Source organism: Narcine bancroftii, chromosome 6, assembly GCF_036971445.1.
Source record: "Narcine bancroftii isolate sNarBan1 chromosome 6, sNarBan1.hap1, whole genome shotgun sequence".
Taxonomy (NCBI): Eukaryota; Metazoa; Chordata; class Chondrichthyes; order Torpediniformes; family Narcinidae; genus Narcine; species Narcine bancroftii.
Window position 1 is genome coordinate 122,977,010 of NC_091474.1, and position 20,799 is coordinate 122,997,808.

General features: G+C 44.4%; 1 protein-coding gene across 7 annotated transcripts in view; it reads right to left on the minus strand.

The window, feature by feature from the left end:
* Positions 1-20,799, minus strand: part of extl3 (exostosin-like glycosyltransferase 3) — a 128,124-nt gene that overhangs the window by 35,123 nt on the left and 72,202 nt on the right. The gene's annotated exons all lie outside the window — the stretch shown is intronic.

Consider the following 20,799-nt stretch of genomic DNA (forward strand, 5'->3'; position numbering starts at 1 on the left):
GTAGAATCGAATAAACTTGACTAATCCACCCATTTCTTACTCTCCTACACCTTACATAACTGAGGCCTGGCTTATTCAATTGCTCAAATTACAGACCCACGACCCCAGGAACCAGAGTGAATATTTGCTTTTTCTTGGGAAATGTATCCTTTTTTCGGTAGGGAGATCAAAATTGTGTACAATTGTCCAGATGCAAGCTCATGAAGGACCCTTTATAATAACAGAATGTTATGGTTGTAGTCCAATTCTTATTTAGTTTCTTGCTTATATTAAGACCTCTGTCAAGGTTTCAATGCCCCACTCTAAGAGATGGATGTCCTCTCATTTATCCCCCATACTGTATTCCATCTATCATGTTGATGCCACTGTCAAGCTTTGCCTGTATCTCCCTGAATCTCTTTACTTCCTCTTCTCTTTTCACATTCAACGTGGTTTCATATAATTAACAACCTTCACAAATAATCATTTCATCGATACACATTGTGAATTGTTAAGGTCCCACAATGATCCATCCAATGGCCCAGTGGTTAATTCCTTGTCAACCTGAGAAGGACCCATTTATTCTGCCTCTATTTACCAATTAATTGAGCTGGATTTTCTCTGGATCATTCGGGAGGTAGAAAGGGTAACAGACAGAGCTATGGGGAGATAGTCACACCCAAAAGGAGGCGGCAAGTAACTGGATGACTGTTAGCAGTGAAAGGGAACAGCCAGTCAGTGCAAAGCATCCCTGTAACCGTTCCCCTCAAAATAATATATCATTTGGAGGTCACATAACGAGAACAAGTAGCAGGACATCAACCCTCAGAGCACCCGGACCAGGAGAATTAAAAATTGTTTAAAAGTTAGAAATAAGCATCAAGAACAACAAAAACGAGTAAATAAAAGTTCTTACTTTGCAAAAATGGGAAAGAAAAATATCAACAAGGCAAAGGCAGCCAGCAAGGTGGGAGGAATGATCAGCATCCAAAGCAGCCCGTCTCATGGAGGCCAAGATAACAATGTCAAGTCCAGGCCCGAAGTCCAGAAGACCGTGTCAACGGAGATCCGACCCGCCGAGGACAAATAATGCTTGCTCAATGTTATATAGAGAATTTAGGTTAAAAAGACTTAAGTTAAAATGTGATGATTAATCATAAACAGGGAAGCCAGAACGGACAGGGAGTTTACTAGCAGTCAAGGACAAAAGGATCTGCTGAATATGTTTTTTTAAACCTATCTTTTCATGGTCATAGTGAGAGACATGCAGGAGACAAAGGATTGATAAGAAGGGTGAGAAACAGAATTTAGTGTATGTAGAGTTCACAGCGTACGTAACGAACGTGATAATTAAAAATGCAGTTATACTTAGAATGCTTTTGTAATACTAACCAATTAAAACAGTATTAATAAGAAGGGGAAGGGCAAACAATAAGGGTATAAAAATCAATGCACTGTATGTATCGGGGCTTAACTGGTGAGAAACCAGTTGAGTCCAACTCTGCAGACTTGTAAATAAAGCTTGTCGTGTCATCAGTTTTAAAGAGACTCATGTGTGAGAAGTTTTATTTCTGACAAATGGGGCCTCGTCCGGGATCTACACTCCAGCCGTGAGGGGAGGCGAGAAGAGGGACATCGGAGGCGGTGCACCCCGCTGAGTTCAGCGGCTCCTAGTCCCTTGCTCGTCGCTTCGGGCGGCTTGAGCGAGTGGTATCCGGACAAGGTGACACGACAAGACGGAGAGGAGAAGGGTGACGGTTCAATCCCCGGGAAGACACCGGTAAGTGACGACTTACGATTGTGGTGTGGGGATTGGGTAACAGGTGTAACGGGATACACCTGTTTGGATAAAAACCTAACGTAATAGATTAGGTATAGATCTTTTGTCGTAGCGTGAGGACCCTGTCGCGGGACTCTAGCATAGACCCCAGGGAAACCTCGGCGGTAACCGAATGAGGGACAGTACCTCCGACGAAGTGCCGAGAAGAGAGGGGTCAACCCCAGGAAAACCTCAGCGGTAACCGAAGGAGGGACAGTACCTCCGACGAGGCGTCTGAGAAGAAGGGAGTAGGGTCCAGAACGAGAGGGTCCTCAGCAACGATAAACAGATCTAGGTGGGAAAATGGGAGGATCAAAATCTAAGGGCACGTCTGAAAATTCAGGACAATTCCTGGGAGTACCCCTTGACAGCCCTTTGGGGAGAATGTTTGAAAATTGGGATAGTAAAAGATATCGGGACAAAAACAAGAAAAAGATGGTCCAATATTGTCTCCTTTGGTCAAAACAACCTATTAAAGGTTCCTCGGTCTGGTGGCCGAAATTTGGATCTGATGAGGATTGGGTTAGACAAGCATTAAACATATATGTAAATTCGAGACCAAAGGTGAATCAAGAAGAGTCAGCATTTGCATTTTGTTGGGTTCCCTGGCCAGGATCCTTAACAGAATGTTTTAAATTGAGGGTAGCGGAAGAAAAGAAATGGGAACCTCTGGACAACCTTCCCCCTCCTTATATTCCCTTGGTGCCTACTGCGCCCGAGGAAAGCTTATTACCGGAGGGGAAAGGTGATGAATCTGATTGCCCCGAAGGGGGCCGAGAAAAAAAGAATGAATTAAGGGAGTCGGACCCTAAACTTCCACTGGTAAACCGACCCTGGACAAGATCCCAGACTGGTCCAGGACCATCAAAGTTTTCAATAAACCTAAATCCCCTGAGAGAAGTTCCTATGGGAGGACCGGGAGGGGGAACGGGATATGTGAATGTTCCCCTAACTAGTACAGAGGTGCGGGGATTTAAGAAAGAAATGAAAAAGTTATTGGAAGATCCTATAGGACTGGCTGAACAGCTCGACCAATTCTTGGGACCAAACACATATACGTGGGAAGAGATGCAGGCAATAATGGGAACATTATTTTCACCCCAGGAGAGGCAGATGATTCGACGGGCTGCCCTCCTCATGTGGGAATATGAACAACCTGGGGACCCTAGACCCCATGAACAAAAATATCCCTTAAATGAACCCAGGTGGGACAAACGAACACCCGAGGGATTGGCAAGTATGAGACAATATAGAGAGTGGACAATTAAAGGGATACGGGAGGCTGTGCCAAAGGGTCACAATTTTACCAAGGCATTTGGGAACCACCAGGGGAAAGACGAGTCCCCTACTGATTTTTTGGAGAGGGTGAGAAAGAATGTCCAACAGTATGCTGGCGTGGACCCTAGTACACCAATGGGTGAACAGCTTATTCGAATTGAATTTGTTTCCAAATCATGGCAGGACATTAGAAAGAAACTAGAAAAGGAGGAGGACTGGAGTGAAAAACCCCTAAGTGACTTGTTAAAAAGGGCACAAAAAGTATATGTGCAGAGAGAAGAAGAAGATCAAAAGAGGGCGACAAAGGTTATGGTACAGACTATCCGACAGATGAATGCTGAATCCAGAGGGGAAAGAAAACAAAACCTTCCTTTAAACAATCCAAGATATCCAAGAGAGGGAAGACCCCGGAGGTTCGTTAAGTGCTATTACTGCAATGAGGAAGGACACTTTAAGAGGGAATGCCCCCGATACAAGAGGGAATTGCGTGCCCTCGAACTTATGGAAGAAGATTAGGGGTGTCAAGGGTTCCAAATGTTAGGGACCAAATCTAAGAGGGAACCCCTGGTAAAACTAAAAATTGGTCCCAAGGGAGAAGAGGTGGTGTTTATGGTGGACACAGGAGCGGAACGAAGTAGTGTAATAACTGTGCCAATCGGAACTGAGCCTGTAAAAAGTAATTTGACAATTTCTGGGATAGAAGGGGCTCCCAGAATGGTATCAATAATTCCCCAAGTAACAGTGAAACTGGAAGAAAGAGAAGGGGTACAAGACCTCTTGTTATTACCGTCGGCTGGATTTAACCTCCTAGGAAGGGACTTACAGGCTCTCCTATGTTTCGGTGCTCTCCCTGTGGACGGAGAAGTGCGAGTCCACCTCTGCGCTTTAAAGGAAGAGGATGAACGGCAGATTGACGAGAGAGTCTGGTATAAGGAGGGAAATCGAGGAGGTCTGGACATCCCACCTTTACATGTCACATTAATACCAGGTCATCAGCCGGTAAGGAAACGTCAGTATCCTATTTCTTTGGAAGGGAGAAAAGGGCTACAGCCGGTAATTGAGACTTTAATACGAGACGGACTATTAGAAGAATGCATGTCACCTTATAACACCCCTATACTCCCAGTGAAAAAGTCAGATGGATCCTATCTCTTAGTTCAGGATCTAAGAAGTTTAAATGCTATTGTTCAGACCCGCCACCCAGTGGTGCCTAATCCCTATACTATTATGAGTCGGATTCCCCCAGACCATGAGTGGTTTAGTGTTATCGACTTGAAGGATGCCTTCTGGACGTGTCCATTAGAAGAGGAAAGTAGAGATATGTTTGCGTTTGAATGGGAAAATCCATGGACAGGAGACAGTTTCGGTGGACTGTATTGCCCCAAGGGTTCACTGAATCTCCAAACCTGTTTGGACAAATGCTAGAACAAATCCTGGTGGACTATCCACAATCTGATGATTCCCAACTAATGCAGTATGTGGACGATTTACTATTATCAGGACCCAAGGAACAAGAAATGAGGGGAGATACCATTAGACTCTTGAATTATCTGGGGAAAAAGGGTCTACGGGTGTCCAGGAACAAGTTACAGTTTGTTGAGAGAACTGTGATATATCTGGGACACCAGATAAGTAAAGGACAGAAACGGATTACCCCTGAACGGATTGCGGGAATCACTAGAATGCCTCTACCCCGTAATAAGAAGGAAATAAGACAATTCCTGGGACTCTTAGGTTACTGTAGGTTATGGATAGAGGACTACTCAGCTTTGGTGAAGTTTATGTATGAAAAACTGACAAATGAAAATGAATATCCATTGAAATGGACCCAGGAGGAGGAGGGATGGTTCGAGGACTTGAAGCATCGTCTGACACGAGCCCCAGTACTTACTCTGCCCTCTTTAAAACAGCCCTTCCAGCTATTTGTCACTCATAACCAAGGAACAGCTGTGGGAGTTTTAACACAGGAAAAAGGCGGTCAGCGACACCCAGTGGCTTTCCTTTCCAAAATGATGGACCCAGTGTCTCGCGGATGGCCGACGTGTATCCAGGGAGTAGCGGCTGCTGCTCTGTTGGTAGAGGAAGCACGTAAACTAACTTTTGGAGGAAAGATGACTGTGTACACCTCCCATTCTGTGAGTGTTTTATTAACACAAACTGCCCATCGATGGCTGACTGATTCTCGCATATTAAAGTATGAAACCATTTTAATGGTTGGAGAAGATTTACAGTTTGCAAAAATTAATAGATGCAACCCAGCTCAGTTTTTATACGGCAGTGAAACAGAGAGAGAGGTGGAGCATGACTGTGTCGAGTTGACAGATCTTCAGACCAAGACCCGAGAAGACCTTTGCGATACTCCGCTGGGAGAAGGATATGAATTCTACATTGACGGCTCCGCCAGATGTGTTGACGGAATGAGAAGAAATGGGTATGCTATAATAGAAGGAAATACTTGGGAATCCACGAGACTACCCGGAAGCTGGTCAGCACAATCCTGTGAACTATATGCCTTGCAGAGAGCCCTCAGAATACTGGCAAAGAAAATTGGAACGATTTACACAGATTCCAAATACGCATACGGGGTAGTTCATACCTTTGGTAAGATCTGGAAGGAGCGTGGTCTAATTACATCAAGAGGAAAGGAATTGGCACACGAACAGATGATTACTCTGACTTTAGAAGCCTTGACATTACCCCAGGAAATAGCAGTGGTCTACATACCAAGCCATCAGAGGGGAGATGACCCGACAGCAATTGGAAACAGACTGGCTGATGAAGAAGCCAAAAGAGCAGCCATGCAACAAGAAGTCCGTTTGCTGACTTTAATCCCAATAAGGCAAGGCATAAAGAAAGCTCCCATTTTCACTGCTAAGGAAGAAAAGGACATGGATCAGCTGGGCGCAAGCCAGTTGCCTGATGGAACATGGAAGACACCAGATGGAAGAATGGTTCTAAATAAAGAAATAACTCGCAATATTTTAAAACACCTGCATCATCAGAGCCACTGGGGCACCCAAGCCTTATGTGACACAGTGCTTCGAGAATATGTGTGTAAGGGAATCTACACCTTGGCCCAACAGGAGGTGCAAAATTGTTACCTATGCACAAAAATTAATAAGAAGGTAATGAGGACAGGAACCATGGGAGGTCAACCATTAGCCATACGCCCTTTTCAACGTATCCAGATCGACTTCACAGAGTTACCTCAAGTTCAAAGATGGAAATATCTGTTGGTGATAATAGATCACTTTACCCGATGGGTAGAAGCCTTCCCAACAATAAATACTACAGCCTCTACAGTAGCTCGCCTCCTCCTAGAGCAGATAATCCCCAGATATGGTATAATGGATTCTATAGACTCAGACAGAGGTCCACATTTTTCTTCAAAAATTCAGCAATTGATTTGTAATGCATTACAGGTCTCTTGGAAATTACATACCCCTTGGCATCCACAAAGCTCAGGGAAGGTTGAACGTATGAATGGAACACTAAAAATGCAATTGACAAAGTTAATGGTGGAAACTAAAATGCCTTGGATAAAGTGTCTGCCCCTGGCTTTATTGAGAATTCGTACTGCCCCACGAAAAGATGTAGGGCTGTCCCCTTATGAAATGATGTTTGGGCTTCCCTTCTGGAGTACAATTGAGGGGTGTCCCACCTTGGGGGAAGGGGATATATTTGTTAGGAACTATTTACAGGCACTGTCACGATCTCTTGCAGATTTACGAAAGAGAGGACTATTGGCACAAACACCGCCTCTAGACTTTTCTTTACACAAAGTGGAACCAGGAGACTGGATTCTCATCAAGACCTGGAAGACTGAAAAACTCCAGCCCCAGTGGGAAGGTCCATACCAAGTTCTCTTAACTACAGAAGCTGCAGCACGAACAAGAGAGAAGGGGTGGACACACGCATCCAGATTTAAGGGACCTGTAGAGGCGCCTCAGGACCCTCATACGAACTCAGATTGGACTTGTGTTCCTGGAGAAAAACCTCTTACCTTACGATTTCGCAAAAAGACTTAATTCACAATGTTATTGTTATGTTCTTTGATTTTTCTTAGTTTGCCTATGTCTTTATCAGGTGTGAAATGTAAGAAATGCAGAGACACAGTGGTCCTGTTTCAGGACCACATTTGGGGAAGAAAGGAAGGTAATTTCATTTCCCATACCTCAGTTCCTGAGAAATGCTGGGCAGAAAATACCACCCAACATCCATATACCCCTTGTGTGGAAAAAGAAGGAAATAATATGGGTCATTATATACAGATTCCTAATACCACTCCTTTCCCTCTTAACGGTTGGAAGGGTGACTCAAGCCCACCATGCCCTGATGGACTCTGGTTTTGCATACACCAGCGTACTGTTCCAATGAAAAGTTACACTCCACACTCGAAATTGCCAGTCCCTTTAAGACAGCCGGACTTAGTTCGAGTCCATCCAAATAACCATGTAAGTTTCGGTAATGCAATTGGGGGAGATAACCTTTTTGTAGATCTGGCAACTAAAATTGCAGGAACTTTTAATGTAACCAATTGTTGGGTCTGCGGGGGTCCACGGATGCCAGAGCAATGGCCTTGGTGGGGGGAGCCCCTCAATTCATTGACCATGATTTCCCGAATTTGGACAACTAACCGAACGAGATCAAGAGAAACTTGGTCTCTCTCTAACGTCCCCTCTGGTTTTTATTGTCTCTCACGAGCTGGCAAATACCCAGTAGGAGAAAGTCCCTGCAAGGCTGTATGGATTCGCATTTCGCCTGGTGTTTTCACTTGGTTTCTTAAACCCCAGACTTGGTTCTTATCCACTGTTTTTAAAACTAATTGCCTACCCCTGTCTAATAGCAGTATTCAGTTTTGGAATTGTACCACTTCCACCATCACAGGACCATACCAATCAAATCCCGTTCTTAAAAGAGTTTGGGAAAGGGGGTATGAAGTATCCCCAAATGGATTATTCTGGGTATGTGGTAATAAAGCTTATACTCGTCTTCCCTCACAGTGGAGTGGAACTTGTTTCCTAGGAATAATCCGCCCAGAATTTTTCCTCCTACCCCACGATCACGGTCATAAATTAGGCGTGAAGGTTTTTGATACATTACACCGTCAACCCCGCTCTACCACGGTACATTTGGGACAATGGAGAGATGATTGGCCTCCAGAACGCATAATTCAATATTATGGTCCCGCTACATGGGCTCAAGATGGATCCTGGGGTTATCGTACTCCTATATATATGTTAAATCGCATAATTCGCTTACAAGCAGTCCTTGAAATTGTTACAAATCAAACAGCTCTAGCCCTGCAATTACTTGCATCCCAGCAAGGTCAAATGCGCTCTGCTATATATCAGAACCGTCTGGTCCTAGACTATCTCCTAGCCACGGAAGGAGGTGTATGTGGAAAGCTTAATTTGACTAACTGCTGCTTACAGATTGATGATAATGGAAAAGCCATTCGAAAAATCGCTGATAATATTCGTACATTGTCCCATGTACCGGTTCAAACCTGGCATCCTTTCCCACAATTTAATTGGATGGACAAATGGTTTGGAGGAACCTGGTGGCGTACCTTCTTGTGGGTCATCGGAGGTATTTTATTCCTCCTACTTATTTTGCCCTGTATTATTCCCTGTCTACGCAGCCTGGTGATTTCCATGGTCGAACAAGCTATGCAACCAGGGGGAATGGGAGACCCTGTAAGACTTTTATTTCAGCGTGAGATTAATGTATCATAGAACATTTCTCTTCCCTAGGTTAAAATCCCCATTCATATCTATACATATATTCAACACATTTTAAAGAGAGAAAGGGGTGGATTGTTATATAGAGAATTTAGGTTAAAAAGACTTAAGTTAAAATGTGATGATTAATCATAAACAGGGAAGCCAGAACGGACAGGGAGTTTACTAGCAGTCAAGGACAAAAGGATCTGCTGAATATGTTTTTTTAAACCTATCTTTTCATGGTCATAGTAAGAGACATGCAGGAGACAAAGGATTGATAAGAAGGGTGAGAAACAGAATTTAGTGTATGTAGAGTTCACAGCGTACGTAACGAACGTGATAATTAAAAATGCAGTTATACTTAGAATGCTTTTGTAATACTAACCAATTAAAACAGTATTAATAAGAAGGGGAAGGGCAAACAATAAGGGTATAAAAATCAATGCACTGTATGTATCGGGGCTTAACTGGTGAGAAACCAGTTGAGTCCAACTCTGCAGACTTGTAAATAAAGCTTGTCGTGTCATCAGTTTTAAAGAGACTCATGTGTGAGAAGTTTTATTTCTGACACTCAAGAGGACAGTGGGAGGGGATACTGACCCAGGGAGAAGCGACATGATCTCCAGCCGAGTGTCGAGAGTCAAGGGGCCCATTCTATGGAATGGAAAGGTAGCCAGGGTCTCTGGAAAAATTGACCTGGGATTACAGTATAGGCAGACTACAAATGCCAGACTTCAAGAAATACTATTGGGCAGCCCAGTCGAGATACATTGCCTCACTCTTTGAATGGTGAGATATACCATCCTAAGCACAAATTGGCCTGAACATGGTAGGCGGGAAGGTGGCAGAGGACTTTATTTTTTTTTATCTGAAAAAGCAGGCAGCCCAAACTAAAACAAATCATCATTATCTGGAACAAAATTAACCAATATTTAGGTATCAAAGTGGGGCTGTCTCCATAAGGACCCCTGATTTCAAATAGATTAATACCATTAACGGTAGGTAACAAGATCCTGGATACCTAGCATTGCCATGGCATCAGGTGCATAGAAGACAACTAATGTCATTTGAACAACTCAGACATAAGTATGGCTTATCAAACAAGAACATTCCACTGCTACCTCCTGATAAGATCTTTTCTGCAGGACAAATTAGTACAGCAACATAGAAACCATGACTTGAAGGGGGAACACACAGAAGTTCATCTTGGCAATGTATCTCCTGCTCCAAGTGGAAGGACCTAAACCAGGCCTTCATAAATCAAGGCAAAGATGGGAGTCAGACTTAGGAGTAGCGATTGATGAGATCTAAACTAGAATTATCAGATCAATGTTTCAGATGTAGCACTGAGACAGGAACCTTTGTGCACACAACCTGGATATGTACCAAGGTGAAGCCATTTTGGGTGTAGCTAGGTCAAGTCCTAGGGAAAATTATAGGCAAAGAATTCCCACAGGACCCGGAGTTATTCCTGTTGAGAAATATAATGGACATAAGATTTACAATGAAGCTGTCCAAATTCCAAATTCAATTTGTAATGATCGCACTGTCAGTGGCCAGGAAATGCACAGCAGTTACCTGGAAATCTGACTCCTGCCTGAGCATTGCATGCTGCAACAAGAAAATGTAAAGCTGTGTTTCCCTGAAGATCACTTACAACATAAGGAATGAAAATGATACTTACAAAAATTGGCAACCATACTTAAATTCCACAAGATCTCAAATACAGGTGGACTGTCGTGTCTTGCCACTCTGCCTTCCCTATCCTCTCCTCAACCGCTGGGTAGGGAGGTTGGGGGGGGGGGGGGGGGGGGGGGGAAGGAACAGTGTCCAAGTCATCCCAACCAGGTAAATTCAAGAAATGAAAGCAGCTTGGGCTATGACCGCCAAACCCACAAAATTCCGATATATGCTTTACGCCTTTGTTGTGAATGTACTTAGTGTTTACTGTTAAATATGTGGGTTGGGGAGGGAGATAAAAAGAGCTTGAACTCTGGAGAAAGCTGTATAAAATGGATAATTGTAAATTGTAGTCAATGCTGATACTATTAACATTGACACTGATAATGTTGGTAACTGTTTGAGTTGGAGTTTGGAAAATCAAATAAAATATTCAAAGAAATAAGTATACCTTTTTGGATATTATTTGGGGGTGGGGGGCGGGGGAAATGATCTTCCAGGGACAAGTCATAGTGGAAAAGTATCTGGCCTTTCGGCTAAGAAAGGAAGGTGGGGAGAAGAGGAGAGCGATAGTGATTGGGGATTCGATAGTTAGGTGAATGAACAGGACAAGATCAAGGCTCTCTGATGGTATATTGCCTTCCAGATGCCAGGGTCAGACTGAGTTGACAACATTCCCAACAGGAGAAAGCAGCCAGATGCCGTGTCCACATTGGCACCAATGACAGAGTAGGGATGAGGTACTGAAGAGGGATTATAGGAGGGAAGTTGAGGATTGCTCCCCTTGTCACTTGCCAGTGAGGGTAGGAATAGGAATATCTGTCATATGAATGTGTAACTGAAGAACTGGTTCAGGGATTCAGATTTGTGGATCATTGGGATTTCTTCTGGGGAAAGTATGACCTGTACAAAAAGGACAGGCTGCAATTGAACTGCAGTGGAAACAATATCCAGGCAGGCAGGCAGGTTTGTTAGAGCTGTTTGGGAAAGTTTAAACTAGTTTGCCAGGTGAATGGGAACCAGAGTGTGAGGGCATAAATTAGAGGAAAGGATTATGCAATAGGTTATGGATTTGTGAGGAAGGACAGGCATGGGAGAAAAAAAATAAATGTAGTCAGATGAAGGGTTTGAAATGTGTCTATTTCAATGCAAGGAGTATTTGGAATAAAGGAGATAAACTTGGAGTATGAATTAGTACATGGAATTACGGTGTGGTAGCCTTTTCCAGAGATTTGGCTGATGAAAGGACTAGATTGGCTGATGCAAGTATTAGGGTTTAGATGTTTTAAAAGGGATAGAATGGGGGGGATTGTAAAAGAGGCAGAGGAAAAAGTAGCATTACTGCTCGGGGATAGTATCACAGTTGCAGAAAGGAGGGAGTGTCTATTGAGTTGGTGTGGGTGGAAATCAGAAATAGGAAGAGAGCAATCACTGTATTGGGAGTAGTACATAGGCCCCCAAATAGCCCTCAGGACATTTGAGGAACAGATTACCAGGCAGATTTTGGAATGGAGCAGAAATAACAGGGTTGTTGTTCTGGGAGACTTCAACTTCCCTAACATTAACTGGCACCTCCTTATTGCAAGAGGGATGGATAGAACACAATTTGTCAGGAGTGTCCAAGAAGAATTCCCGACTCAGCATGTTGTCCAGCTGACTAGAGAAGCCAAACTAGGTAATGAACCTGGTCAGTTGACAGAACTCTTAGTGAGGAAGCATTTTGGTGAGTGACCACAACTCCCTGAGCTTTAGCATAGCTTCCTTCCTTCCTTCCTTTCCTTTAGCTTGGCTTCGCTGACGAAGATTTATGGAGGGGTATGTCCACGTCTGCTGCAGGCTCGTTGGTGACTGACAAGTCCATTGCAGGACAGGCAGGCACGGTTGCAGCGGTTGCAAGGGAAAATTGGTTGGTTGGGGTTGGGTGTTGGGTTTTTCCTCCTTTGCCTTTTGTCAGTGAGGTGAGCTCTGCGGTCTTCTTCAAAGGAGGTTGCTGCCCGCCGAACTGTGAGGCGCCAAGATGCATGGTTGGAGGCGATATCAGCCCACTGGCGGTGGTCAATGTGGCAGGCACCAAGAGATTTCTTTAAGCAGTCCTTGTACCTCTTCTTTGGTGCACCTCTGTCTCGGTGGCCAGTGGAGAGCTCGCCATAGAACACAATCTTGGGAAGGCGATGGTCCTCCATTCTGGAGACGTGACCCACCCAGCGCAGTTGGGTCTTCAGCAGTATGGATTCGATGCTTGCGGACTCTGCCAGCTCGAGTACTTCGATGTTGGTGATGAAGTCATTCCAATGAATGTTGAGGATGGAGCGGAGACAGCTATGATGGAAGCGTTCTAGGAACCATAGGTGATGCCGGTAGAGGACCCATGATTCGGAGCCGAAAAGGAGCGTGGGTATGACAACGGCTCTGTACACGCTGATCTTTGTGTGTTTCTTCAGGTGGTTGTTTTTCCAGACTCTTTTGTGTAGTCTTCCAAAGGCGCTATTTGCCTTGGCGAGTCTGTTGTCTCTCTCGTTGTCGATCCTTGCATCAGATGAAATGGTGCAGCCGAGGTAGGTAAACTGGTTGACACCGTTTTGAGTTCAGTGTGCCTAATGGAGATGTGGGGGGGCTGGTGGCATGGTGGGGAGCTGGCTGATGGAGGACCTCAGTTTTCTTCAGTCTGACTTCCAGGCCAAACATTTTGGCAGTTTCCGCAAAACAGGATGTCATGCGCTGGAGAGCTGGCTCTGAATGGGCAACTAAAGCGGCATCATCTGCAAAGAGTAGTTCACGGACAAGTTGCTCTTGTGTCTTGGTGTGAGCTTGCAGGCGCCTCAGATTGAAGAGACTGCTATCCGTGCAGTACCGGATGTAAACAGCGTCTTCATTGTTGAGGTCTTTATTGGCTTGTTTCAGCATCATGCTGAAGAAGATAGTAAAGAGGGTTGGTGCGAGGATGCAGCCTTACTTCTCGCCGTTGTCAATGGAGAAGGGTTCGGAGAGCTCATTGCTGTATCTGACCTGACCTTGTTGGCTTTTGTGCAGTTGAATAACCATGTTGAGGAACTTGGGGGGGAAGCATCCGAGGTGCACTAGTATTTGCCAAAGCCCTTTCCTGCTCACGGTGTCAAAGGCTTTGGTGAGGTCTACAAAGGTGATGTAGAGTTCTTTGTTTTGTTCTCTGCACTTTTCTTGGAGCTGTCTGAGGGCAAAGACCATGTCAGTAGTTCCTCTGTTTGCGCGAAAGCCACTCTGTGATTCTGGGAGGACATTTTCGGCGACACTAGGTATTAGTCTATTAAGGAGAATCCTAGCGAAGATTTTGCCTGCAATGGAGAGCAGCATGATTCCACTGTAGTTTGAGGAGTCTGATTTCTCGCCTTTGTTTTTGTACAGGGTGATGATGATGGCATCACGAAGGTCCTGAGGCAGCTTTCTTTGGTTCCAGCAGAGCATGAAAAACTCATGCAGTTTGGTATGCATAGCTTTGCTGTCAGCCTTCCAGACCTCTGGGACGGATTCCATCCATACCTGCTGCTTTGCCACTTTTCAGTTGTTCAATTGCCTTATATGTCTCTTCCCGGATAAGGACCTCATCCAGCTCTAGCCTCAAGGGTTGTTGAGGGAGCTGGAGCAGGGCAGATTCTTGGACTGAGCAGTTGGCACTGAAAAGAGATTGGAAGTGTTCTGACCATCGATTGAGGATGGAGATCTTGTCGCTGAGGAGGACTTTTCCATCTGAGCTGCGCAGAGGGCTTTGGACTTGGGGTAAGGGGCCGTACACCGCCTTTAGTGTCTCATAAAAACCCCTGAAGTCGCCAATGTCGGCGCTAAGCTGGGTTCATTTGGTGAGGCTAGTCCACCACTCATTTTGGATCTCCCGGAGTTTGCGCTGAAGGTGGCTGCATGCGCGGCGGAAGGCTCATTTTTTATCTGGCCAGAAAGGCTTTGCAAGGTGAGCCTGGTGGGCAGATCGCTTCTTTGCCAGCAGCTCCTGGATTTCCTGGTTGTTTTCATCAAACCAGTCCTTGTTTTTCCTGGAAGAGAAGCCCAGTACCTCTTCAGTGGATTGCAGTATGGCCATTTTCAGCTGATCCCAGAGGGTTTCAGGAGACATGTCCGTGAGGCAGTTTGCATCCTCGAGCTTTGCTTGGAGGTTTGCCTGGAAGTTTCCTCTCACTACGTCTGACTGCAAGTTTCCAACATTGAACCTCTTTCTGGGGGCTCCAATGTTCTTGAACTTTGGCTTGAAGTGAAGGTTGAGCTTGCAGCGAACAAGCCGGTGGTCAGTGTGGCATTGCGTGCTGGGCATGACCCTGGTGTGGAGCACATCTCGTTTGTCTCTTCCTCGCACCAGAACATAGTCCAGGAGGTGCCAGAGTTTGGATTGGGGATGCATCCAGGTAGTCTTCAGGTTGTCTCTCTGCTGGAAAAGGGTGTTAGTAATGACAAGCCGCTGTTCCGCGCAGAGTTCCAACAGGAGGCGCCCATTGTCATTGCACTTGCCGACACCATGCTTGCCAAGGATTCCTGGCCAGGTTTCTGAGTCTTTGCCGACGCGAGCGTTGATGTCGCCAAGGATGACAACCTTGTCGGCTGTAGGGGTGCGTTGGATGAGGTTGCGCAGAGCAGTGTAGAACTTGTCCTTTTCTGCTGGTTCCGTCTGAAGGGTTGGAGCATAGACACTGATGAGAGTGATGAGTCGCTTGTTTTGAAGGGGGAGTCACATGGACATGATCCGGTCAGAGTGGCCTGTCAGAAGGTTTTTGAGTTTGGAGGCAATGGAGTTCTTGACCATGAAGCCAACATCAGATAGGTGTCATTCAGCCTGAGGCTTGCCAGACCAGTAGAGTGTGTAGCCCGCGCCGTGTTCTTGGAGGCTGCCTACATCTGCAAGGCAGACTTTGCTGAGAGCGGCTAATGTCGATGTGGAGTCTGAGGAGTTCACGTGCGATGAGGGCAGACTGTCGGTGGCTGTCAGCCTTGTCTAACATGGTTCTGATGTTCCAACATGCTAGCTTGAGTTTGTGTGCATCTTTTGAGGGGGAGGACGTGGTGTCCTCAGGCCTGATCAAATGAGGTTTTCGGTGAAGTGCAGTGTGCACAGTACTGGCCCCACCCTTTATACCTATGGTTCATGTGCCGTGGCCAAGCAAGCTGGGACGTGGCAGCGAGGTCCTTGGGTCGTAGGTTTTATATCGGAGTGACCTTCTCCTATGCAGGTTGCTTAACCGGGCTGAAGAGGCCTGCCTCCCCTTGTAGGTCGAACCATTTCTGGAGATCTACGACCGCTGTCCACAATTATGGAGTGGAGTGCACTGGAATCGGCCTGCATGCGCTTACTCCTGCCGCGGCCGAGTAAAGGGGATGCAGCATTGGTTGAGGATCAGAAAAAGTTCTAGTAGAAAATTTTTTAAGACTGGAGATCTCTGCAATGGAGTTCACAGTTGTTAGTGTTTAGACTATTGTTTTTTGAGATGTGAAATACACTAAACAGTTCTCATAGCATAGCTATGGCCAAGGATAAAAGCAGACAAAATGTTAAAATGTTTAATTGGGAGGAAAGAATAATTATGATGAGATGAAGCAGGAATTAGACAGGGTAAATTGGGAACAGATATACTCAGGAGAATGTACTGTGTACCGACCAGCTGCATCATGGACTGGTTTGGGACACCAATACCCGAGCAGAAAGCCGTGCAAAAGGTAGTGGACACAACCCAGGAACTTTCCCCACCATCAAGAACATCTACAGGAAACGCTGCCATCGGAGGGCAGCAGCAATCATCAAGGATCCACACCATCCAGCACCTGCTCTGTTCTCATTGCTGCCATCAGGAAAGGGGTACAGGTGCCACAAGACTCGCACCACCAGGTTCAGGAACAGCTGCTACTCCTCCACCATCAGACTCAACGACAAACTCAGACTTATTTAAAGACTCTTACTTTTGCACTTTATTGATTTTTTAAAAAATCTCAGCTTGTCTACAATTCTTTATTTCTTGATATGTATACCTTCACGAGTAGTTTTTTGCATTACCAGTAAGTGGCAATTCTGCCTTACCTGCAGGAAAAATTATCTCAGGTTTGAATGAGATGTTATGTACGTACTCTGACCATAAATCTGAAGTAATGTGGATGTTTAGGGATGATGAGCAGATTTCTGGATAGGTTGCTCCCATTGAGACAGGGAAAAGATGATAGGAAAAGGGAACTGTGGTTGACAAAACAAGCAAGTCAGCTAGTTAAGAGGAAGATTTCATATTTCAGATTTATTGTTAGAGTCATCACATCACCACACAGCCTTTTTCCTGTGGGCAAGGCAGCATTGTCACTTATTGGCAGTGCAAAAAAAACAGACTCAACCTACACATATAAATTAAATAAACGTAAACACATTGAATGTGCAAAAGAGCGTGAGAGAGGAAAAAAAATCAATAGTGCAAAAATAAGAATCCTGAAACAAGTTTGTTGTTGAGTCTGATGAGGAGGGGTAGCCACTGTTCTGAACATGATGGTGCAAGTCTTGTGGCACATATACCTCTTTCTTGATGGCAGCAGCGAGAACAGAGTGTGGGCTGGGTGGTGTGGATCCTTGATGATTGCTGCTGCTCTCTGTCGGCAGCATTCCCTATAGATGTTCTCTATGGTGGGGAGGGTTTTATCAGTGATATCATGGGCTGTGTCCACTAACTTAGGCAGGGCTTTATGCTCAGGGATATTGGTGTCCCCATACCACACCATGATGTGGCTTGTCAGCATTTTCCTCCACTCATCTGTTGAAATTTGCCAGGGTTTCCGATGTCAAGCCAAATCTCCACAAACCCCTGAGGAAGTAGAGGTGCTGACATGCTTTGTTTACGATGCCATTTGTGTGTTGGGTCCAGGAAAGATCCTCCAAGATAGTGACTCAAAATAACTTAAATTTGCTCTCCCTCTCCACCTCTGATTCCCCCAATGATCACTGGATTGTGCACCTCTGGTTTTCCCTTCCTGAAGTCAACAATCAGTTCCTTGGTTTTGATGACATTGAGTGCGAGGCTGTTGTGGTGCACCATTCGCCAAGTTTTCAATTTCCCTCCTGACTCATCGCCCCATTTTTATACAACCCACTACTGTGATATCGTCAGCAAATTTGTAGATGATGCTGTTATCATACCAAACCACAGAGACATCAGTGTACAGTGAATAGTAGCGCAGGGGACTAAGAACTCAGCCCTGTGGTGCTCCGGAGATTGTGGAGGAGACATTCTTACCAATCCTCGTTGATTGTGTTCCGGAGGGGAGGAAATCCAGGATTCAAATATACAGTGGGGTGTTGAGTTCCAGGACTTGTGAGTTTGCTGATCAATTTCGAGGGGAATGATGGTGTTAAATGCTGAAGTGTAGCCAATAAAGAGCATCCTGATGTATGCATCTTTGCTGTCCAGGAATTCCAGGGCTCTGTGTAGAGCCAGTGAGATGGCATCCACCATAGACCTGCTGTTACAATAGGTGAATTGGAACAGATCCATGTCACCATTGCGACAGTATTTAGAGGTGTTTTGGGAAGGATTATTAGAGTAGGTTGCACACAAATATTTTAGAACACAGAATATTTGCATGACTTTTGCAGAGTGCTTTTTGCAAAAAGAGCAACAAAGTTGCAGCATACAGCTGTCTGGAAGAGCATGTGATTTTTGCAGGCAGACAGAACAGTTTTGCTCTCAGAGAGAGAGGGTATGAAACAGAGAGAAAGAAGACAGAAATCAGTTCCAGAAGGACAAAGCTGGCAAACATTTGGAAGACTGCCTGAGCAAAGGAGAAGACTGACTGTCTGAATTGTGACCTGACAGAAGGAGGATCATCTGGTGAACCCTGAAGGGGGGCAAGCTTTGTCAGCAAGACTGATTAAAAAGGAATCAGGTGCGGATGTCCTGGAACAAAAGGAATTTCTCTCTGAAGACCAACAAGGACCCTCCTGAGTGGTAACCATTTGCCTGTTAAGCATCAAAGACTGGTGAACTTTGTTAATGCTAACTTCTGTGCACAGTACAAGAATTGCCTACAACCAGTGAGATTGAACTGTGATCCAAAGAAGTCTTCTAAGCTTATATACACATTACACACACTTGTGCTTAGTATTAGAGGGGGGGGATTAAGTAGGTTAAGTAAGTTGATAGTAACAATTAAACAAGAAAACAGAATTAAACTTTTAAGTATAATTGAAAACTACTTTTGTTTAAGTACCCCTTTGTGTTGTGGTGCATATCTATTGCTGCTGGTTTTTGAGGTCCTCTGGACTCCGTAACACCTCTTAGACAGGAGCTGATGTGCTTCAACACCAGCCTTTAAAACACTCCATCACTGTTGATGTGAGTGCCACTGGTCATTAGTCATTTAGGCAGGATACCACATTCTTCTTAGGCACCTGTTTGAAATAGATGGGTACCAAGTCTTGCCAGAGTGAGATGTTGTAGATATCCATTGACAAGTTGGTCAGTACAGAAAGAACTATATATTAGATTGTTCCCATCCCTGGGAACAATCCAGAGGATTAGAGCTTTGCAAATCTGCTCCCCCTTGTTTAAAAATGGTAATAAGGAGAATCCTGGGAATTTTCAACCAGTGAGTCTTACATCAGCGATGGGCAAACTATTGTAGATTATTCTTAAGGACACGATTTACGAGCATTTAGAGAAGTACAGTTTTCTCAGCGTGGCTTTGTGAGGGGAAGGTCATGCCTCACAATTGAGTTTTTTGAAGTAACAAAAGAAATTGATGAAGGTAGGGCAGTAGATGTAGTCTTTATGGATTTTAGTAAGGCATTTGACAAGGTCACCCATGGCAGACTCATTCAGAAAGTAACAAGGCATGGGATCTAAGGAACCAAAACTGTGGACCAGAATTGGCTTGCCTGGAGAAAGTAGAAGTGGGCAAAAAGTAGTCTGTCTGGAGGTCAGAGACTAGTGGAGTTCCATCCACAGACATTCTGCTCTTAAAGATTTTTATAAATGACCTGGTTGAAGAAGTAGAGAGATGGATCAGTAGGTGTGTAGATGATACAATGGTTGGAGGTGTCGACAATAGTGTTGAAGGTTGCCGTAGGTTACAACAGAATGTAGAATTTGGCGGAAAAGATGCAGACAGGGTTCAATCCAGATAATTGTGAGGTGATGCATTTTGGTGGGTCAAACCTGAGGGCAGAGTACATGGTGAATGGTAGGAATAGTGTGGAAGAACACAGGGTCTATGAGGTTCAACTCAAAAGATCTCTTAAGGTCACCGCACAGGTTGATAGGACAGTTAAAAAGGTTAAGTTCAGGAGTCATGAGATAATATTGCAGCTCTATATGTCCATGGTGAGACCACACTTAGAATATTATGTTCAGTTCTGGTCACCTTATTACAGGACAGATGTGTAAGCTATGGAGAGGGTGCAGAGGAGATTTACCAGGAAGTTGCCTGGATTGGAAAATATGTCTTATGAGGCAAGGTTAGCAGAGCTCAGGATTTTTTCTCTGGAGTGAAGAAGGATGAGAGGTGCCTTACGAGAGGTCCACAAGATTAAAAGGCATAGTTGAAGTAACAGGGAGCACATTTTTCCCCAGAGTGGGAATAGCAAACACCAGCGGATATCTGCACATAGTGAATGGGGGAAAGTTTAGAACTTTTTTTTCTGTGTGTGTATATATATATATATATATATATATATATATTATATATATATATATTTATATATATATTTATATATATATATATATATTTATATATATATTTATATTTATATATATATATATATTTATATATATATTTATATACACACACACATATATATATATATATCACTCTCACCACACACACACACACACACACTGTTGTGGGTGGCTGGAATGCATTGTCGGGGTGGTATTGGAGGCTGGAACAATAGGGGCATTTAAGAGACTCTTAGGCAGGCATATGGATGAAAGTAAACGAGAGTTTTGAGGTCAGGAGGATTTAATTTTTTTGGTAGGTATGTAGGGGTGGGTGAAACATCATGGGCCAAAAAGACTATACTGTGCTATTATGTTCTATGAAACTCTCACAAACTTGCACCATTCCATTCATTAAGCATCCGATTATTTCAAACACCATAAGTCCGAGACTGACAACACCTGTTTAAAAAAATTGTCATTCTTTTGTCCGAATCTTGTCAGAGATTGCTCTTCCTCTTGTTCTACAAGAATCCCAGATCTTTGCATTCCTTCAATTCACATCTCAACTGATCAATTTTAATTATTCCAACACCAGTGAAAACATGTGCTCAATGGGCCCTAACCTCCAATTCCATTCCGGAAAACAACCCACCTC